General features: G+C 43.9%; 2 long non-coding RNA genes across 2 annotated transcripts; both read left to right on the top strand.

Annotated features, from left to right (window-relative positions):
* Positions 1-1,047: 1,047 nt before the first annotated feature.
* On the top strand, positions 1,048-1,737 carry LOC121549783. The gene is made up of 3 exons (XR_005996864.2): positions 1,048-1,134; positions 1,247-1,304; positions 1,681-1,737. It is a non-coding gene; the product is annotated as an uncharacterized LOC121549783 (long non-coding RNA).
* Positions 1,738-20,762: 19,025 nt separating this feature from the next.
* Positions 20,763-21,447, top strand: LOC123482489. Its single transcript, XR_006657753.1, has 3 exons — positions 20,763-20,856; positions 20,952-21,012; positions 21,173-21,447. It is a non-coding gene; the product is annotated as an uncharacterized LOC123482489 (long non-coding RNA).
* The last annotated feature ends 1,983 nt before the right edge of the window (positions 21,448-23,430 follow it).

Raw genomic sequence — 23,430 nt, 5'->3', positions numbered from 1 at the left:
ACCATGTTATGTTTGCCGTGGGAAGTCAGAGGAAGAGAAGCTGGCTATTAAAGGTAAAACAGGCACGTTGGGCACAATCTTAGATTAGATATACACTGTATATACAAGAGTATGTGGACACCCATTCAAATTAATAGATTTGGTTATTTCAGCCACACCCGTTGCTGACAGGTGTATAAAATCGAGCACACAGCCATGCAATCTCCATACTCAAACACTGGTAGTAGCATGGCCTTACTCAAGAGCTCAGTGACTTTCAACGAGGCACTGTCATAGGATTCCACCTTTCCAACAAGTCAGTTCGTCAAATTTCTGCCCTGCCAGAGCTAACCCGGTACACTGTAAGTGCTGTTATTGTGAAGTGGAATCTTCTAGGAGCAACAACATCTCAGCCGCGAAGCGGTAAGCCACACAAGCTCAGAAAACGGGACAGCTGAGTGCTGAAGCGCATAGTTCGTAAATATCATCTGACCTCAGTAGCAACATTCACTACCGAGTTCCAAACTGCCTCTAGAAGCAACGTCAGCACTAGAACTATTTGTGGGGAGCTTCATGAAATGGGTTTCCATGGCCGAGCAGCCGCACATAAGCCTAAGATCAACAAGCGCAATGCCAAGAATCGTCTGGAGTGGTGTAAAGCTCACCGCCATTGGACTCTGGAGAATAGGAAACCGGTTCTCTGGAGTGATGAATCCTGCTTCACCATCTGGCAGTCCGACGGACAAATCTGGGTTTGACGGATGCCAGGAGAACGCTACCTTCCCCAATGCATAGGTCCAACTGTAAAGTTTGGTGGAGGAGGAATAATGGTCTGGAGCTGATTTTCATGGTTCGGGCTAGAACCCTTAGTTCCAGTGAAGGGACATCTTAATGCTACAGTGGAGGCTGTTATAACAGCAAAGGGGGGACCAACTCCATATTAATGCCCATGATTTTGGAATGAGATGTTTGACGAGCAGGTGTCCACATACTTTTGTTCATGTTGTGTACTTTAGTGATCTTTTAGTTAGAAATGACCATAATGTGTGCTGTATTTTCAGGGCAAGAAGAGCCTGTTAACCCAATGGTTTTTGGGGTTGCAGCAGGAACTCTGGGGGTCTTTCTGCTTATCAGCCTGATCAGTCTTTTTGGATGGTAAAAACTATTCCTGGCATCAATTCAAAACTATTTATTTATGTTGTGTTTGTCCTTTTGCATATGAAAACCCTCTCAGTGCATTCAGAATACCTTTCTAAATGTCTTCCAGGAGGAGAAACTCTAGGCTCCCCGATGGACTTGAAAGGACGGACAATCCACAGGGACAGGTGGGTATAAGGCTCAACTTTCAAAACACATCTACAAAGTGTATCTAAGGAAATACTGAATTAATGATGAAACTATCCAAAGCCATGAGGTTAACATCATTTTAGAGGAAGTTCACGAGGAGATGACCACGCTGATAGCAATGCTACGTCTTGTGAGAACATCAAATGATAACAGAATAGCTGTTGGACTTTGACAGTATCCTTTTGATTGGAGCTCATTTGTTGTCAAAATGTAATTATTTTCTTCTGTCAGTTTAATTGACATTGTCATTGACATCCCCTCAGTATGTGTTGTGTAACCTGCTGACTTTAGAGTTTTACAAATGACTGAGCTTAGAACTTTACACCTGTTCCTCTCTCTGTGTTCTCTCCACAGAACTCCCCGGTTGGGACGGTGTGTGTTAACCAGACCACAGCCGGAGAGAAACCAGAGGATCCTGCAGAAGACCAGCCTGAAGAGATCCACTATGGTGACATAGACTTCTCCAAACTACGGCCCAAAGAGACCCCAGCTGCAGCCCAGGACAGGAACAGGGTCCAGGGGCAGGAGAGTGAGTACGCTGAAGTCAATGTGACCAGGAGAGGGCCCCAGGAACCACACCTTAACTACATAGATGGGCTTTATGCACAAGTGAATAAAATAGGTGCATTTTAAGTATTTGGGGTATATACAGTATGTCTTGAGCTCCAACAGTACTGGGACAGTGCCATTTATTTAACTTTTTAGAATCCGTTCTCCAGAACTTTTGATTTGAAATGAAACATTGACTATGAGGTTAAAATGCATACTGCCAGCTTTAATTCCAGGGTATTTTAATCCAAATCGGGTGAACTGTTTAGAAATTACAGCACGTTTTGTACATAGTCCCCCCATTTTAGAGGACCAAAAGTATTGGGACAAATTCACTTATGTGTATTAAAGTAGTAAAATGTGTAGTATTTGGTCCCATATTAGCACACAATGACAAGATCAAGCTTGTGACTCTACAAACTTGTTGGATGCATTTGCTGTTTGTTTTGGTTGTGTTTCAGATTATTTTGTGCCCAATAGAAATTAATGGTAAATAATGTATTGTGTCATTTTGCAGTCACTTTTATTGTAAATAAGAATATAATATGTTTCTAAACACTTCTACTGTACATTAATGTGGATGCTACCACGAGGACGGATCATCCTAAATGAATTGTGAAAAATGATGAGTGAGAAAATATCATACCCCCCCCCCACCAAAATGCTAACCTCCCATGTTATTGCAATGGTGAAAGGTTAGCATGTCTTGGGGGTATGATATTTGTGCCTCTCTGAACAAAAGAGAAGAGAAATCATTGATAAAGTCAATCATAAATCAATCTGGATTAATACAAGTTGCAACAGGGAGACAACTTCCAGCATAGAAGCAGAGAAAATGTCTAACTGGCCTCTTGGAGACCAGCCCTTTATATCCTAATCAGACACACAAATGTTCTGTCAACACCAGCCTGAGAGGCTTGTAGGAAGTCAAAAGAAAAGGCAGTGGCTTTGTCAGCTACTTCAGAATCAGTGTTTCACAGAATACAATAATAATCAGTGTGTCCTCGGTCCTTGGACCTCCAGTCTGGAGTCAATCACTATCAACAGTTATGAGTTTAATCCATAACATGCAGCATTGATTCTAGTGACCATCATCCCGAGTGTTAGAAACAGAATACTGGAAATCATGTGTTACAGAAAGGGAAACTATATCAATATTGCAAACATTATGTTAATTACTCTAACCTGAATGTGAACTTTATTCATCTTATATTCCATTACATATATATTTTTAATGTATATATTTTGGGGAGTTATGTCAGTTTTTATGTTGTGTTGATCAAGAGACACAATTGAGGCTGAAATTGATGTTTGTTTATTAATTGCACTGTAATAAAAACTTTACATTACATTTCCATGAAGTCTCAGTTTTATTGGTCCAACATGTTGCATGTCTCATTAGATCATAATGATATTTATTGGAAATAATACAAAAGTGAGAAGAAATGCTAATGAATCTTTCCCCCTTAGCCAACCAGATGTATTTCCTCCACATGTTCGTAGCCAATGGCCATTTAGTAATCCCAGGGACTAGTGAGCAAATAAAATGATATTGAGGTAACATTCTGCAAGAAATGTTTAAATTAATATGGATATTAAAGCTTGTCATGATTAGATATGATTCTTTGGGCTATAGCTTGTAAACATCCAATGCCGTTATACTTCATTGCAAGATGTCAGTAAGGTACTGCTAAACACTGATTCTGCTCTATCACCTAATATCTACTCATATAGCCACTGACAGTGTGTGGTAGCATGAACTGCATGCAGACACCTCGTTTCATTGTATGTTCTTACACTTTAGAACCTTTGGGTTACATACCCACATATACTCAATGCAAAATTGCAATGTGCTTGTCAGTGATTGTTTTTATCAGTCCCACCCTATCCCCATCCCCAACATATTGCAGCATCAGTGTGTAATGTAGTGTCCAATAGTCATAGCTTTCTCTCTTCAAACATTCCCTTCTGATTCAATTCATTCCTGACCTTGTCCTCCAGAGCCTTCAGCTCTCCCTCCTCCTGTTGGGGGAGGTCAGCTCCCACCTGCTGGGTAAAGTACGCCCTCAGCTCCTGGGTCTCCTTCTCCCAAAAGGCCTTGGGCAGGTTGAAGAGGGTTTTTAAATAGAAGGGATACAGCTTTTGTTAAAATTGACTTTTCCTAGCAAATTTAGGAGAACTTGTTTAGCAGGTTAGGATAATTTATGTGGCAGGTTAGGATACTTAGATTAAGGTAAGGAAAAGGTTCATGGTTAGCTAAAATAAAACATGTAATCAACTTTTGACGTCAATTTGACAAAAGCTGTTTCCCATCAAAACATGACCGTTGAAGAGGGTGCCCATGTCCACCTTGCTGACCAGGCCCTGCAGGTCGATGGCTCTCTCCTGTGGCTCCCAGCCCACCATGCTCTTCCTGGCAGATAGAAGTGAAGCAATGAAAGAGGAAGTGTGTGCAGGAGAAATTGAGGAGTGTGTGATAATCCGTCAGCTACCATTACAGTTACTCTGTTTCTGACAAAGTCTATTTTACGTGTTGAGAGATAATGTGAGAACTGGGTATCTTTTACTGAACTCAAATTTAACTAGGTAAATTGGATATATTTTGGATTATGATTTAGCTACATTTGTTAAAATCCCACACACATTCCCATTCAAGCCTGGGAGATAGAGGAGAGGGAGATTTTATTTTAATTTATTTGATTTAACCTTTATTTAACCAGGTAAGACCCATTGAGGTTAAAAACCTATTTTGCGAGGGCGACCTGGCAAGAAGGCAAAAAAGGGAAAAAGCAGCGTGTGCATAAAATATTACAGAAAAATACAAAATACACACAAAAGACAAAGTGTCACAAGTTACAGATACAATTGAAGATTAGAAATAACTGCAGCTATCACAAACAGTGTTGTCGATCAGAGTCTTAAAAACAGGCAAGGACACTATCTCCCTGAACTTTAATATCTTTTGAAGCATGTTCCAGGATGAAGGGGCATTATGGGAAAAATACTGTTTCCCCATCTCAGTTCTAGCCTTAGGAACAGACAAGGACAGCGGCGACTGTGAACGAAGACTGTATTGAGTGACTGATCTGGTCAGTAAGGAACAGAAATACAAAGGGAGTTGTCCTATCAATACTTTGTACACAAAAGTGTACCAGTGCTTTAGCCTCCTGCTGGAGAGAGAGGTCCATTGCACCATAGCATTCATCGCACTAATTGACAACATACTAACCAATTGAAAAATCACCTGTACATTGAAATAAGTTAATATTATTATCATATTAATATTATGCATCCTCCATAAGAATTAATGAAATTCTACACGTGAAACCAACGTCAGTATGCTGCTAACAGTATAGCTTCCTCCACTGTCCCTATCCCCATACCGGGATCAACCTAGTGGTCATCTGCTCGCAAACACACGTCATCGCACTCCTTGACAACATACCAACCAATTGAAAAATCACCTGTACATTGAAATAAGTTAATGTTATTATTATTGGGAGAAACTGTAGCAATGATGTGTATCGCACTGCTTTGCTTTATCTTGGCCAGGTCGCAGTTGTAAATGAGAACTTGTTTTCAACTGGCCTACCTGGTTAAATAAAGGTGAAATAAAAAAAATTAAAAATAAAAAACCTGGATCGCTGATGCTATGTAACGGCCAATGAGAGGCTTTGAAACCACCGGTCGCTATATTGGTACCCCCCAGAAGAAGCATCCTCCATAAGAATTAATGAAATTCTACACTATTTAAATCATATGTTTCAAGGACAAAATTACATGTATTTAATTATTTTGTTGTAGAGGGGACGGTAAAATTAGTACTCTATAAAAAAAATACTTTAATGTCTTTACATGTTTATTTTTTTATTTTTAATGTTCAGGTCATATGAAAAGCATGAGCTGTCACAACCAGAGAGAATTACTGAGGTGCTGACTAACAGAGAATAAACAGGAAGATACAAAAACAAATAGAGTTTCACACTATACATACAGTGCCTTCGGAAAGTATGCAGACCCTTTGACTTTTTCACATTTTGTTACGTTACAACAATACCCCATAATGAGAAAGCGGAAACAGTTTTTTAGAAATTTTAGCAAATGTATTAAAAATTAAAAACAGAAATACCTTATTTGCGTAAGAATTCAGACCCTTTGCTATGAGACTCGAAATTGAGCTCAGGTGCATCCTGTTTCCATTGATCATCCTTGAGATGTTTCTACAACTTGATTGGAGTCCACCTGTGGTAAATTCAATTAATTGGACATGATTTGGAAAGGCACACACACCTGCCTATATAAGGTCCCACAGTTGACAGTGCATGTCATAGCAAAAACCAAGCTATGAGGTCGAAGAAATTGTCCGTAGAGCAATGAGACGAGATTGTGTTGAGGCACAGATCTGTGGAAGGGGAAGAAAAATGTCTGCAGCATTCAAGGTCCCCAAGAACACAGTGGCCTCCATCATTCTTAAATGGAAGAAGTTTGGAACCACCAAGACTCTTCCTAGAGCTGGCCGCCCGGCCAACCTGAGCGATCGGGGGAGAAGGGCCTTGGTCAGGGAGGTGACCAAGAACCCAATGGTCAGTCTGACAGAGCTCTAGAGTTCCTCTGTGGAGATGGGAGAAACTTCCAGAAGAACAACCATCTCTGCAGCACTCCACCAATAAGGTCTTTATAGTAGAGTGGCCAGACGGAAGCCACTCCTCAGTAAAAGGCACATGACAGCCTGCTTGGTGTTTGCCAAAAGGCAACTAAAGACTCTCAGACCATGAGAAACAAGAGTCTCTGGTCTGATGAAACCAAGACTGAACTCTTTGGCCTGAATGCCAAGCGTCACGTCTGGAGGAAACCTTGTACCATCTCTACGGTGAAGCATAGTGGTGGCAGCATCATTGCTGTGGGGATGTTTTTCAGGGGCAGGGACTGGGAGACTAGTCAGGATTGAGGCAAAGATTAACAGAGCGAAGTACAGAGAGATCCTTGATTAAAACCTTCTCAAGAGCGCTCAGGACCTCAGACTGGGGCAAAGGTTCACCTTCCAACAGAACAACGACCCTAAGCACACAGCCAATACAACGCAGGAGTGGCTTCAGAACAAGTCTCTGAATGTCCTTTAGTGGCCCAGCCAGAGCTCGGACTTGAACCCGATTGAACATCTCTGGAGAGACCTGAAAATAGCTGTGCAGCAACGCTCCCCATCCAACATGACAGAGCTTGAGAGGATCTGCAGAGAAGAATGGGAGACACTCCCCAAATACAGATGTGCCAAACTTGTAGCGTCATACCCAAGATAAGTCAATGCTGTAATCGCTGCCAAAGGTGCTTCAACAAAGTACTGAGTAAAGGGTCTGAATAGTTCTAAACACATTACTGTGCCTTCTTCAGGGTAATGTCATGAATGTTTGAACCAGGTTATGTAGACAAACAGCGCAATTAGTGCAACCATTGACAATAGTGAGGGGTGTGTCATAATTATGAGGTTAAATAGAATGAATTGAGTGAAACTGTTAAAAGACAATAGTTTACAGCATATTGAATATATTAGGCTATTGTTATCATTAACTTTAGCATAACATTAGCATCAACATACATTATTGTTTAATTTAATTTCACATATATGTAATTGTTTCCAATTTCATTAAATGTTGTTACATGTAATCTTTTGGTTCAACCATAATGCATAATAAGCATCATCAACAGGGGGAACATATTGGGTGTACGCTGATAAGCTGTAGAAAGAATATATTCATTTATAAGACTTGTTCATAGAAAATGACTGTGTATTTGAGGGAGGAGGTGGGATGGTTAGCTTCAACAAAGTGTTCTTACACGTGAATGAGCTGCGGTGTTCAGCTATGCGTTGTTTTAATTGTCTTTTCGTTTGTCCTATGTAGGCTTTCCAACATGAACAGGTGATGAGATGGATTACTCCCTTTGTCTTGCAAGAGATGATACCCCTAACAGGGAGTTTTTGTAGTGCTATTGCACTGTGCGCATGAGCCACATTTGTAGTTCCCATTTGGAATGGGGTGTCAGGAGTGTCTGAGTGGGCTCAGGGGGCAGGTCAGATCTCACCAAGCTATCCCCAATATTGTGACCACGCTTACAGACCACCAGTGGGGGTTCCTTGAACAGGTGTGCAATTTTTTTGTCTGATTGCAGAATATGCCAGTGCTTTTCAGGATTGCTTTCATTTTCTCTGAACACTTGGTGTACTTAGTGCAAAACACTGTTGCGTTGTTTTTCTTCTTTGGTTTAGTTTTTAGCAATTCCTCTCTTGGTTTTTGAGATATTTTCATCATTGCAGCATCAAGAGTTTTGTCCTTGTAGCCTCTCATTTTGAATTTATCTGTCATTTTCTTAGCATTGCTGTCAAAATCTGATTTGTTTAACCCTGCATAACTGGCTATATGGTAGACCATTCTTGAGGGGAGGAGGATGCATACTATCCGCACGTAGCAAGGTATTGCGGTCTGTTGGCTTTGTGTATAAGTATGTATGTAATGCATCATTCTCTTTGAGGATCCATAAATCCAGGTAGATTATTTTTCTCTCATCAGTCTGCATGGTGAACTTGAGATATTCAGAGCTCTCGTTTAGCAGAGTTTAGAATTCATTTAGTTCCTGCTGACTTCCTTCACAGAGCACAAAGACATCTATGTATCTCTTCCATAGGAGGATGTTCTAGAAAGTAGGGGGTGTGTCTCTATTTTGTAAATGAGTGCTTCCTCAAATTGTCCCACATACAGGTTCGCATAGTTGGGCAAAGGGGGAACCCATGACTACACCCCGAATTTAAAGGAAATAGTCTGACTCAAAGATGAAGCAGTTATTGGATAATACCAGTTCAGTGAGTTGCAAGATGCAATCATTAGATGGAGCAAGGGTAGGGTCTCTCTGCTGAAGGAAGTATTGCAGGTCAAAAAATATAATACAAACGTTTGCATTGTCTGCAATAGAATATACTTGTCAAAAACAAATGTAGACATTAAAAAAAAAATCCAAAATCTTTTTTACAAAAGAGGAGTAAAAATATGGGTGTGCGGTGGCTTCCAAACAGCGGACCCTGTCAGTCATCTAGTGTTAATACATATCATTGGACTGTACCGAAAATATATCATAAAAACTATACGGGAGGATCTTGTCAATGATCTCAAGGCAGCTGGGACCATAGTCACTAAGAAAACAATTGGTAACACACTACACCGTGAAGGACTGAAATCCTGCAGCGCCCGCAAGGTCCCCCTGCTCAAGAAAGCACATATACATGCCCGTCTGAAGTTTGCCAATGAACATCTGAATGATTCAGAGGAGAACTGGGTGAAAGTGTTGTGGTAAGATGAGACCAAAATCGAGCTCTATGGCATCAACTCAACTCGCCGTGTTTGGAGGAGGAGGAATGCTGCCTATGACCCCAAGAACAACATCCCCACCGTCAAACATGGAGGTGGAAACATTATGCTTTGGGGGTGTTTTTCTGCTAAGGGGACAGGACAACTTTACCGCATCAAAGGGACGATGGACGGGGCCATGTACCGTCAAATCTTGGGTGAGAACCTCCTTCCCTCAGCCAGGGCATTGAAAATTGGTTGTGGATGGGTATTCCAGCATGACAATGACCCAAAACACACAGCCAAGGCAACAAAGGAGTGGCTCAAGAAGAAGCACATTAAGGTCCTGGAGTGGCCTAGCCAGTCTCCAGACCTTAATCCCGTAGAAAATCTGTGGAGGGAGCTGAAGGTTCGAGTTGCCAAACGTCAGGCTCGAAACCTTAATGACTTGGAGAAGATCTGCAAAGAGGAGTGGGACAAAATCCCTCCTGAGATGTGTGCAAACCTGGTGGCCAACAACAAGAAACGTCGGACCTCTGTGGTTGCCAACAAGGGTTTTGCCACCAAGTACTAAGTCATGTTTTGCAGAGGGGTCAAATACTTATTTCCCTCATTAAAATGCAAATCAATTTATAACATTTTTGACATGCGTTTTTCTGGATTTTTTTGTTGTTATTCTGTCTCTCACTGTTCAAATAAACCTACCATTAAAATTATAGACTGATCATTTCTTTGTCAGTGGGCAAACGTACAAAACCAGCAGGGGATCAAATACTTTTTTTCCCTCACTGTATATTCTAAATGAGCCCCTCTCCCTCAGTCTCTCCTAAGGACACCTCAGCCTCCATCAGTCCAGCTGATCCAGTATTAGTGGGCAGCTGTGTTAATCTGACCTGCAGCAGTACAGCCAACCCTCCTGTGACAAACTTCACCTGGTTCCAGATCAGTGGGGGTAAACCAACACAGGTAGCATGTGGACAGAGTTACACCCTCAATGTGACTGTTGGTGATGGAGGACTGTACTACTGTGAAGCAAGAAATAGTCACGGCCGTGGGAAGTCAACGGAAGTGCAGCTGGCAATTAAAGGTAGAAGCAGTGGCACATTCAATATATATATATATTTTTTATCTTTATTTTAACAGGGAAAAACAGACTGAGACGTGGATCTCTTTTACGGCTGTGCCCTGTGTAAACATGTTGACATGTACAGTTTTAGACATACAGACAAGAACATTTCAAACATACAAAACGAAAAACACAATTCAACAGAAACAATCACAGACAACATCTTATTGATCCTCCATAACATTTTTTAAATGGGCAAGGGACACCAGAGTGTCTAACTTAAGTTGGATCTGCAGTTTGTTCCATAAATAAGGTGCAAAGGAACTGAAGGCAGTCCTACCCAACTCTGTGGAGACCACAGAAGTCTCTAATGTAATCCACATCTGTGATCTGGTTTTAAAATTAGTATATCTGGTGGACATTAATGATGATATATATGGAGGTAGTTTTAAAAGAAGTGCTTTATAAATAAACAAGAGAGCATGTTGCTCTCGCCTCACAGATAGAGAGGCCCAACCCACATGTTGATATAGGATACAGTGATGAGTTTTGTAACTATCACCCGTGATAAACCTGAGTGCAAAATGGTAAATAGCATCCAGTGATTTTAATGTGTTTGCCGATGCATGCATATACAGTGGGGAAAAAAAGTATTTAGTCAGCCACCAATTGTGCATGTTCTCCCACTTAAAAAGATGAGAGAGGCCTGTAATTTTCATCATAGGTACACGTCAACTATGACAGACAAAATGAGAAATAAAATTCCAGAAAATCACATAGTAGGATTTTTAATGAATTTATTTGCAAATTATGGTGGAAAATAAGTATTTGGTCAATAACAAAAGTTTCTCAATACTTTGTTATATACCCTTTGTTGGCAATGACACATGTCAAACGTTTTCTGTATGTCTTCACAAGGTTTTCACACACTGTTGCTGGTATTTTGGCCCATTCCTCCATGCAGATCTCCTCTAGAGCAGTGATGTTTTGGGGCTGTGAGAGCCAGAAATCTTGCTTGTTTGTAGGTGACCAAATACTTATTTTCCACCATAATTTGCAAATAAATTCATTAAAAATCCTACAATGTGATTATCTGGATTTTTTTCCCTCAATTTGTCTGTCATAGTTGACTTGTACCTATGATGAAAATTACAGGCCTCTCTCATCTTTTTAAGTGGGAGAACTTGCACAATTGGTGGCTGACTAAATACATTTTTTCCCCACTGTAGATAATATCACCATAATCTAAAACGGACATAAAAGTAGCCTGCACAATTTGTTTTCTATTTACGGAGGACAGACAAGCCCTGTTTCTGTAAAGGAACCCTATCTTGAATTTGAGCTTTTTTCCAAATTCAGTAACATGTTTTTTAAAAGAAAGCCTATCATCTAACCATACCCCTAAGTATTTATATGCAGAGACCTGTTTGATTTGAGTACCATCCAAGCTAGTGATTACAAAAGTGTTTCAAATTGAGAGTTTAGACCTAGAAAAAAACATGACATTTGTTTTCTTAGCGTTTAAAACAAGTTTAAGCTGTAAAAGAGACCCCTGTAGTATCCTAAAATCAGACTTCAACTGCATTAAAGCTTGGTCCGCTGTTGGAGCAATAGAGTACATCACTGTGTCATCTGCATATAAATGGAATTTACAATATCTGACATCATCACCAATGGCACAACATTAAGAACAATATAGAGATATATAGTGGGGAAAAAAAGTATTTAGTCAGCCACCAATTGTGCAAGTTCTCCCACTTAAAAAGATGAGAGAGGCCAGTAATTTTCATCATAGGTACACGTCAACTATGACAGACAAATTGAGGGAAAGAAATCCAGAAAATCACATTGTAGGATTTTTAATGAATTTATTTGCAATTATGGTGGAAAATAAGTATTTGGTCACCTACAAACAAGCAAGATTTTTGGCTCTCACAGACCTGTAACTTCTTCTTTAAGAGGCTCCTCTGTCCTCCACTCGTTACTGTCAGTAGCTGAGTGTAGATGCGGTGTGGAAATCAAGCGCAGGAAACACGGGCGTTCGTGAACAGACTTTAGTAAAATAAAGGCAGCACCAAACAGGCGAACAGCCAACCCAACCGGGAGGCAAAATACAAATTACGCACAAACAACATTGTGCGTAAAAGGACAATAGCGCACACAGTGCGGACTCTCGAAAACATCAAAACACGAGAGTAATACCGAGAGCAACAGCTAGACAATAACCAATCACACATAACACCTGACCCAACACACGATAACTAAATAGGAAACCAAATCAAACACTAACAAGGGACAGGTGTACAAACAGACAAAACCAAACAAACATGAAACATCGAACGGTGGTAGCTAGTATTCCGGGGACGACGACCGCCGAAGCCTGCCCGAACAAGGAGGAGGAGCAGCCTCGGCCGAAACCGTGACAGTACCCCCCCCTTGACGCGCGGCTCCAGCCGTGCGCCGATCCCGGCCTCGGGGACAACCAGGACGACGCGGAGCAGGGCGCGTAGGATGACCCCGATGGAACTCGGTCAGCAGGGACAGGTCTAATATGTCCCTCCTCGGCACCCAGCACCGCTCCTCCGGGCCGTACCCCTCCCACTCCACGAGATATTGGAGACCCCCATCCGGCGTCTCGAATCAAGGATGGACCTCACAGTGTACGCCGAAGCCCCCTCGATGTCCAACGGGGGCGGAGGAGTCTCCTCTATCTCATAGTCCTGGAGTGGACCAGCCACCACCGGCCTGAGGAGAGACACATGGAACGAGGGGTTAATATTTCTGTAATCAATAGGCAGTTCTAACCTGTAACACACCTCGTTCAACCTCCTCAGGACTTTGAATGGCCCCCACAAACCGCCGACCCAGCTTCCGGCAGGGCAGGCGGAGGGGCAGGTTTCTGGTCGAGAGCCAGACTCGATCTCCAGGTGCGTATACAGGCCCCTCACTGCGGTGGAGATCGGCGCTCGTCTTATGCCGACGGATGGCCCGCTGCAGATGAACGTGGGCAGCGTTCCATGTCTCCTCCGAGCGCCGCACCCACTCATCCACCGCAGGGGCCTCGATCTGGCTCTCGTGCCAAGGTGCCAGAACCGGCTGGTACCCTAACACACACTTGAAAGGGGTTAGTTGGGTGTTGGAGTGGCGGAGAGAGTTCTGTGCCATTTCGGCCCACGGAACGTATCTCGCCCACTCCTCCGGCCGGCCCTGGCAATAAGACCTCAGAAACCTACCCACATCCTGGTTGACACGTTCAACCTGCCCATTACTCTCCGGGTGGTAACCCGAGGTAAGGCTCACCGAAACCCCCAACCGTTCCATAAAGGCTCTCCACACTCTGGAGGTGAACTGGGGGCCTCGATCAGACACTATATCCTCGGGTACCCCGTAATGCCGGAAGACATGGGTAAACAGAGCCTCAGCGGTCTGTAGGGCAGTAGGGAGACCCGGCATGGGAAGGAGACGACAGGCCTTCGAGAACCGATCCACAACGACCAGGATGGTAGTATTCCCCTGTGAGGGGGGAAGGTCTGTAACAAAGTCCACCGAGAGGTGGGACCAGGGTCGTTGTGGAACGGGCAGGGGTTGTAGCTTACCCCTGGGCAAATGTCTGGGCGCCTTACACTGTGCACACACCGAACAGGAGGAGACATAAACCCTCACATCCCTGGCTAACGTTGGCCACCAGTACTCAGTGCTAAGGCAGTGAACTGTCCGGCCGATACCTGGATGTCCAGAGGAGGGGGACGTATGAGCCCAATAAATGAGGCGATCGCGTACCTCGAGCGGAACGTACGTCCGACCCACTGGACACTGTGGAGGACTTGGGTCAGTGCGTAACGCCCGCTCGATCTCTGCATCGACCTCCCATACCACCGGTGCCACCAGACAAGACTTTGGTAGTATGGGAGTGGGCTCAACGGACCTCTCCTCCGTGTCATACCGCCGAGACAGGGCATCTGCCTTCCCGTTCTGGGACCCAGGGATGTAAGTGATTTTAAACACAAACCGGGCTAGAAACATAGTCCAGCGGGCCTGGCGAGGATTCAGTCTCCTAGCTGCCCGGATGTACTCCAGGTTACGGTGGTCCGTCAAAATGAGGAAAGGGTGTTGAGCCCCCTCAAGCCAATGCCTCCACACCTTTAGGGCCTGTACCACGGCTAACAGCTCCCTGTCCCCTACATCATAATTCCGCTCCGCCGGACTGAGCTTCTTAGAATAAAAAGCACAGGGGCGGAGCTTAGGTGGTGTGCCAGAACGTTGTGAGAGGACGGCCCCAATACCGGCCTCGGACGCGTCTACCTCTACCTGGAATGGTAAAGCGGGATCCGGATGCGCCAACACCGGCGCCGAGGTAAACAGGTCCTTCAGTCTCCCAAAGCCCTGTCCGCCTCAGCTGACCACCGCAAGCGCACCGGACCCCCCTTCAACAGAGACGTTATGGGAGCTGCCACCTGTCCAAAACCCCCGGATAAACCTCCGGTAATAATTCGCAAAACCCAAGAACTGTTGCACCTCTTTCACAGTGGTTGGGGTTTGCCAATTACGCACAGCTGACACCCGGTCAACCTCCATCTTCACCCCTGACGCAGACAACTGATAACCCAAAAAGGAGACCGACTTCTGAAAGAACAGACATTTCTCTGCCTTGACATATAGGTCATGCTCCAACAGTCTCCTCAACACTCGGCGCACCAGGGCTACATGCTCAGCTCGGGTAGAACTGTACACCAGAATATCGTCTATGTACACGACTACTCCCTGCCCCTGCATGTCCCGGAAAATCTCATCTACAAAGGATTGGAAGACTGAGGGAGCATTCATTAACCCATATGGCATGACGAGATACTCGTAATGACCGGAGGTTGTGCTAAATGCTGTCTTCCATTCATCGCCCTCTCTAATGCGCACCAAGTTATATGCGCTCCTGAGATCCAATTTTGTGAAGAACTGAGCACCGTGTAATGACTCCGTCATAGTCGCAATCAGAGGAAGTGGATAACTGTACTTCACCGTAATCTGATTGAGACCGCGGTAATCAATACACGGGCGCAAACCTCCATCTTTTTCTTCACAAAAAGAAGCTAGAGGAAGCGGGTGAAGTGGAGGCCCGTATGTATCCCTGTCTCAGAGACTCAGCGATGTAAGTTTCCATCGCCTTCCTCTCCTCTTGAGACAAGGGATACACATGGCTCCGCGGGAGTGCTGCTCCTAACTGGAGATCTATCGCACAATCCCCCGTCTATGAGGCGGCAGCTGCGCCGCCCTTGTCTTACTAAACACCAGTGTCAAATCCTCATACTGGGGAATATGCAGTGCGGGCATTTGATTTGGACTCTCCACCGAGGTCGCCCTATGGAAACACCCAGACATAGTCCCTCACACTGAACAGACCACCCTTTAAGAGCTTTCTCTCGCTCCACGAAATAGTAGGATCATGGGTAATCAACCAGGGAAGTCCCAGCACCACCGGATACGCAGGAGAGTCAATCAGATAGAGCTGAATCGTCTCCTCATGACCCCCCTGCGTCTTCATCCTAAGGGGCGCTGTGACCTCCTAATTAACCCAGATCCTAACGGACGGCTATCTAGGGCATGTACAGGAAAGGCTTATCAACGGGAAGGAGAGGAATCCCTAACTCTACACAGAACTGGCGATCTACAAAATTCCCAGCTGCGCCTGAATCTACTAGCGCCTTATGCTGGGAACGAGGTGCAACCTGTGGAAAACAAACAGGCAAGGTTATGTGAACGACAGAAAGCTCTGGGTAAGTAGGGCGCCTACTCACCTGGGAGGACTCCCCAATGTGTGGCCTGCCTTCACCTCCACCGGGGGACCTTCCCCAACACCTAGCCGCGGTGTGCCCTCCACGGCCACAGTTTGTGCAGGGAACGGCCCCCCTCGGGTTCCTACTCCTCCGTTCTCTAGCGCCAGCACCTCCGAGCTCCATAGGGCTCGGCTCGGAGGTGCCGGAAGGTGGAATGGGCAACCCCACCCGGGACGTCCACGGGTGGCGAGCAGGGTGTCCAGCCGAATGACCATGTCGACCAGTTGGTCAACGACAACGTGGTATCCCTGCACGCCAACTCTCTCTGGACGTCCTCCCGGAGGCTGCAGCGGAAGTGGTCTATGAGGGCCCGCTCATTCCACCCTGCATCTGCCGCTAGAGTCCGGAACTCCAAAGCAAAATCCTGTGCGCTCCTCATCCCCTGTCGGAGGTAGAATAGACGCTCCCCCGCCGCCTTCCCTTCTGGTGGATGGTCAAACACGGCACGGAAGCGGCGGGAGAACTCCGCGTAGGTAATAGTAGCGGCGTCTATTCTCCTCCATTCGGCGTTGGCCCACTCCAACGCCTTGCCGGTGAGACAGGAGATGAGGGCGGAGACGCTCTCGTGTCCCGAGGGCGCCGGGTGTACGGTGGCGAGGTAGAGCTCCACTTGCAGCAGGAACCCTTGACACCCGGTAGCGGAGCCATCGTACGCCCTCGGGAGCGAGAGCCGAATCCCGCTGGGTTCCGGAAGGGGGACAGGAGGACTGACCGATGGGGATGGTCCGGTAGGTGGGGGCGTGGGTACCCCGCTGCTTTCCCATCGGTGGAGAGTGTTCATTACCCGATCCAGGGCGTGACCGATCTGGTTGATCCTGTCCTCCTGCCCACGCAGACGGTCCTCCATGGGTGGTTGTGTGATTCTGTCAGTAGCTGAGTGTAGATGCGGTGTGGAAATCAAGCGCAGGAAACACGGGCGTTCGTGAACAGACTTTAGTAAAATAAAGGCAGCACCAAACAGGCGAACAGCCAACCCAACCGGGAGGCAAAATACAAATTACGCACAAACAACAACGTGCGTAAAAGGACAATAGCGCACACAGTGCGGACTCTCGAAAACAACAAAACACGAGAGTAATACCGAGAGCAACAGCTAGACAATAACCAATCACACATAACACCTGACCCAACACACGATAACTAAATAGGAAACCAAATCAAACACTAACAAGGGACAGGTGTACAAACAGACAAAACCAAACAAACATGAAACATCGAACGGTGGTAGCTAGTACTCCGGGGACGACGACCGCCGAAGCCTGCCCGAACAAGGAGGAGGAGCAGCCTCGGCCGAAACCGTGACAGTTACCTGTATTAATGGCACCTGTTTGAACTTGTTATCAGTATAAAAGACACCTGTCCACAACCTCAAACAGTCACACTCCAAGCTCCACTATGGCCAAGACCAAAGAGCTGTCAAAGGACACCAGAAACAAAATTGTAGACCTGCACCAGGCTGGGAAGACTGAATCTGCAATAGGTAAGCAGCTTGGTTTGAATAAATCAACTGTGGGAGCAATTATTAGGAAATGGAAGACATACAAGACCACTGATAATCTCCCTCGATCTGGGGCTCCACGCAAGATCTCACCCCGTGGGGTCAAAATGATCACAAGAACGGTGAGCAAAAATCCCAGAACCACACGGGGGGACCTAGTGAATGACCTGCAGAGAGCTGGGACCAAAGTAACAAAGCCTACCATCAGTAACACACTACGCTGCCAGGGACTCAAATCCTGCAGTGCCAGAGATGTCCCACTGCTTAAGCCAGTACATGTCCAGGCCCGTCTGAAGTTTGCTAGAGTGCATTTGGATGATCCAGAAGAGGATTGGGAGAATGTCATATGGTCAGATGAAACCAAAATATAACTTTTTGGTAAAAACTCAACTCGTCGTGTTTGGAGGACAAAGAATGCTGAGTTGCATCCAAAGAACACCATACCTACTGTGAAGCATGGGGGTGGAAACATCATGCTTTGGGGCTGTTTTTCTGCAAAGGGACCAGGAAAAGGGACTGAAAACCTCCTTCCATCAGCAAGGGCATTGAAGATGAAACGTGGCTGGGTCTTTCAGCATGACAGTGATCCCAAACACACCGCCCGGGCAACGAAGGAGTGGCTTCGTAAGAAGCATTTCAAGGTCCTGGAGTGGCCTAGCCAGTCTCCAGATCTCAACCCCATAGAAAATCTTTGGAGGGAGTTGAAGGTCCGTGTTGCCCAGCGACAGCCCCAAAACATCACTGCTCTAGAGGAAATATGCATGGAGGAATGGGCCAAAATACCAGCAACAGTGTGTGAAAACCTTGTGAAGACTTACAGAAAACGTTTGACCTGTGTCATTGCCAACAAAGGGTATATAACAAATTATTGAGAAACTTTTGTTATTGATCAAATACTTATTTTCCACCATAATTTGCAAATAAATTCATAAAAAATCCTACAATGTGATTTTCTGGAGAAAAAAAATCTCATTTTGTCTGTCATAGTTGACGTGACATAGTTAATCTATGATGAAAATTACAGGCCTCTCTCATCTTTTTAAGTGGGAGAACTTGCACAATTGATGGCTGACTAAATACTTTTTTCCCCCACTGTATATATAATGAAGAAGAGATATACTTGTTTTTGTGGAACAGACCAGATAAAGCATGCCTGCTACAGTGGGGAGAACAAGTATTTGAAACACTGCCGATTTTGCAGGTTTTCCTACTTACAAAGCATGTAGAGGTCTGTCATTTTTATCATAGGTACACTTCAACTGTGAGAGACGGAATCTAAAACAAAAATCCAGAAAATCACATTGTATGATTTTTAAGTAATTAATTTGCATTTTATTGCATGACATAAGTATTTGATACATCAGAAAAGCAGAACTTAATATTTGGTACAGAAACCTTTGTTTGCAATTACAGAGATCATATGTTTCCTGTAGGTCTTGACCAGGTTTGCACACACTGCAGCAGGGATTTTGGCCCACTCCTCCATACAGACCTTCTCCAGATCCTTCAGGTTTCGGGGCTGTCGCTGGGCAATACGGACTTCCAGCTCCCCTCCAAAGATTTTCTATTGGGTTCAGGTCTGGAGACTGGCTAGGCCACTCCAGGACCTTGAGATGCTTCTTACGGAGCCACTCCTTAGTTGCCCTGGCTGTGTGTTTTGGGTCATTGTCATGCTGGAAGACCCAGCCACGACCCATCTTCAATGCTCTTACTGAGGGAAGGAGGTTGTTGGCCAAGATCTCGCGATACATGGCCCCATCCATCCTCCCCTCAATACGGTGCAGTCGTCCTGTCCCCTTTGCAGAAAAGCATCCCCAAAGAATGATGTTTCCACCTCCATGCTTCACTGTTGGGATGGTGTTCTTGGGGGTTGTACTCATCCTTCTTCTTCCTCCAATCACGGCGAGTGGAGTTTAGACCAAAAAGCTCTATTTTTTGTCTCATCAGACCATGACCTTCTCCCATTCCTCCTCTGGATCATCCAGATGGTCATTGGCAAACTTCAGACGGGCCTGGACATGCGCTGGCTTGAGCAGGGGGACCTTGCGTGCGCTGCAGGATTTTAATCCATGACGGCGTAATTTGTTACTAATGGTTTTCTTTGAGACTGTGGTCCCAGCTCTCTTCAGGTCATTGACCAGGTCCTGCCGTGTAGTTCTGGGCTGATCCCTCACCTTCCTCATGATCATTGATGCCCCACGAGGTGAGATCTTGCATGGAGCCCCAGACTGAGGGTGATTGACCGTCATCTTGAACTTCTTCCATTTTCTAATAATTGCGCCAACAGTTGTTTCCTTCTCACCAAGCTGCTTGCCTATTGTCCTGTAGCCCATCCCAGCCTTGTGCAGGTCTACAATGTTATCCCTGATGTCCTTACACAGCTCTCTGGTCTTGGCCATTGTGGAGAGGTTGGAGTCTGTTTGATTGAGTGTGTGGACAGGTGTCTTTTATACAGGTAACAAGTTCAAACAGGTGCAGTTAATACAGATAATGAGTGGAGAACAGGAGGGCTTCTTAAAGAAAAACTAACAGGTCTGTGAGAGCTGGAATTCTTACTGGTTGGTAGGTGATCAAATACTTATGTCATGCAATAAAATGCAAATTAATTACTTAAAAAATCATACAATGTGATTTTCTGAATTTTTGTTTTAGATTCCATCTCTCACAGTTGAAGTGTACCTATGATAAAAATTACAGACCTCTACATGCTTTGTAAGTAGGAAAACCTGCAAAATCGGCAGTGTATCAAAAACTTGTTCTCCCCACTGTATATGTATCTAGGTATGATACAGTTGTAGGATCTTAATTTGATTACTATTTTGTTGCTGAGAAGTTTCTTGCACCGCGGGAAATGCAGATAAGCTTTGTGATTTACATAAATTCACAGAACACCTGCACCAAAACATGGTTGTATTAATAGTATTGCACTTTTCATGTAGCCTTATTTTGGCCAGCTAATAGCCTAACCACCAATGGAACAACATTATGGACTAAACGTTAAAATACTTTTGCTGCAGGATTATTTTGCTGCAACAATACTGGTCAAATTAAGATCTTACATCTGTACATCTACAGTACACGTGTAATTTGTAATATTAGACAATGTGCAAAATGTTTCCTCTTTTTGGAACAGATGACCATAATATGTTCTTTATTTACAGGGCAAGAGGAGCCTGTTAACCCAAAGGTTTATGAGATTATAGGAAAAACCTTGGCGTTGCTTTTCCTTTTCAGCCTGATCGTGTTCTTTGCATGGTAATAAGCTATTCCAAGCCTCAATGCAAACATATTTATCATGCTGTTTGTGCTTTTGTATATGAAAACCTAAATGATTTATTCTTGTCTTCCAGGAGGAGGAGAACATCTAGACTCTCCAATGGGTTTGAAACAACAGACAGTTCATAGGGACAGGTGGGAATGTTAGAGTCATCTTTTAAAACCCATCTAGAATGTGCATTTAAGGAAGAATTGAATGAAAAATGTGTTGTATAACCAACTGTAACTATGAAGTCATTCTTCTTCTGAAGTGTCTGTCCTGACACCTGTTCCTTTCTCTGTGTTCTCTCCTCAGAACTCCCCGGTTGGGACGGTGTGCTCTAACCAGGCCACGGTCGGGAGAGGGGACCAGGAACCACCACTTAACTACCTAGATGGGCTTTATGCACAAGTGAATAAAAGAGGTGCATGTTAAGTATTTTGCCAATAGATATTAAGTGTTTATGTAGATTAATGTCATTATGTATCAGTTTTCTATTGGTACTTTAGTTACTTTTATATTTGTGTGCTCTTTGATTATCTGCATATTTGTAGAATTTTCTGGGATGAAAAGTGTTTAACTGCTACTATAGTGGTGATATGATGATGTAGGCTACACTTTATTTTTAGCCAATTCATTTTGAGTGTTGAGTTCACAGAGCATCCGTTTAATGGGTTCCAGTATAGAGGAACTGCTGAGTTCAACTATCTTACTGAAGGCAGTTTAAGACCATATAAAGTCAATGATGACTGAGGAGAGAAGACACAGTTAGTTGGAGAGACAGTGGTCTGATACAAGACAGGAAGTTGGTGAAGTATGTCTACGTGACGGCAGAATGGTGTTAACATCTACTAGTCACTGTTTCTCTGCATCTTTTGTGCAGTTACCAGAATAATAATATAAACTACTTTATATCTATTTAGAAGTTATTGTGTCAGTTTTTATGTTGAGTGTTAAACCAGATGAACAATTGGGACTGAATTCATGATTGTTTATTAATTGCACTGTAATCAAAACCTTTACATTGAATTCCCATGAAATCTTTTGGTCTTATTGGTCCAACATTTTACATATCTCATTAAAATGGAATACATTGAGATGTTGTGTCACTGGCCTACACACAATACCCCATAATGTGGAATAATGTTTTTAGACTTTAAAAAAATACAAAATGAAAAGCGGAACTTTCTCGAGTCAATATGTATTCAACCCCTTTCTTAAGGCAAGCCTAAATAAGTTCAGGAGTAAGATTTGCATAACAAGTCACATAAGTTGCATTGATTCACTCTGTGTGCAATACTAGTGTTTAACATGATTTTTGAATGACTACCTCATCTCTGTACCCCACACATACAATAATATGTAATGTCCCTCAGTCGAGCAGCGAATTTCAAACAGATTCAACCACGAAGACCAGGGAGCTTTTCCAATGCCTCACAAAGAAGGGCACCTATTGGAAGATGGGTGTATCCCTTTGAGCATGGTGAAGTTATTAATTACAATTTGGATGTTTCATCAATACACAGATTCACTACAAAGATACAGGCTTCCTTCCTAACTCAGTTGCCGAAGAGGAAAGAAACCGCTCAGGGATTTCACACCCAGGAGGTTGGTGGCACCTTCATTGGGGAGAATGGGCTTGTGGTAATGGCTGGAGCGGAACAGGTGGAATGGTATCAAATCCATGAAACACATGGTTTCCATGTGTTTCATGCTATTCCATTTGGTCCGTTCCAGCCATTATTATGAGCCGTCCTCCCCTCAGCAGCCTCCACTGATTTCACCATAAGGCCATTGGTGACTTTAAAACAGTTACAAAGTTTAATGGCTGAGGATGGATCAACAACGTTGTTGTTACTCCACAATACTAACCTAAATGACAGAGTGAAAAGAAGGAAACATTTACAGAATCAACATATTCCAAAACATTCATTCTGTTTGCAATAAGGCACTGAAGTAAAACTGCAAAACATTTGGCTAAGAAATTACCTATATGTCCTGAATACAAAGTGTTATGTTTGGGGCAAATCCAACACAACACATAACTGAATAACACTATTCATATTTTCAAGCATGGTGATGGCTGCACCATGTTATGTTTATGCTTGTCATCAAGTTTTTTAGGATAAAATAAATGGAATAGAGCTAAGCAGAGGCAAAACGCAAGAGGAAAACCTGGCTCAGTCTGCTTTTCAAAAGACACTGGGAGACAAATTCACTTTTCAGCAGGACAATAACCTAAAACACAGGGCCAAATATACACCAGAGTTACTTACTAAGACAACATTGTACAATCCAGGTGTGCAAAGCTCTTAGAGACTTACCCAGAAAGACTCACAGCTGTAATCGCTGCAAAAAAGTGATTCTAACATGCATTGGCTCAGGGGTGTGAATACTTATGTAAATTAGATCTTTCTGTATTTCATTTTCAATAAATCTCCAAACATTTCTAAAAACATATTTTCACTTTGTTATTATGGGGTATTGTGTGTAAATGGGTGAGAACACCAATCAATGTTTTTATTCAGGCATTAACACAACAAAATGTGGAATAAGTCAAGGGTTATGAATAC

The sequence above is a fragment of the Coregonus clupeaformis genome, chromosome 34 (genome assembly GCF_020615455.1).
Source record: "Coregonus clupeaformis isolate EN_2021a chromosome 34, ASM2061545v1, whole genome shotgun sequence".
Classification (NCBI taxonomy): Eukaryota; Metazoa; Chordata; class Actinopteri; order Salmoniformes; family Salmonidae; genus Coregonus; species Coregonus clupeaformis.
Note: the sequence above shows the minus strand (reverse complement) of the source record. Positions and strands in the feature narration are given on the sequence as shown.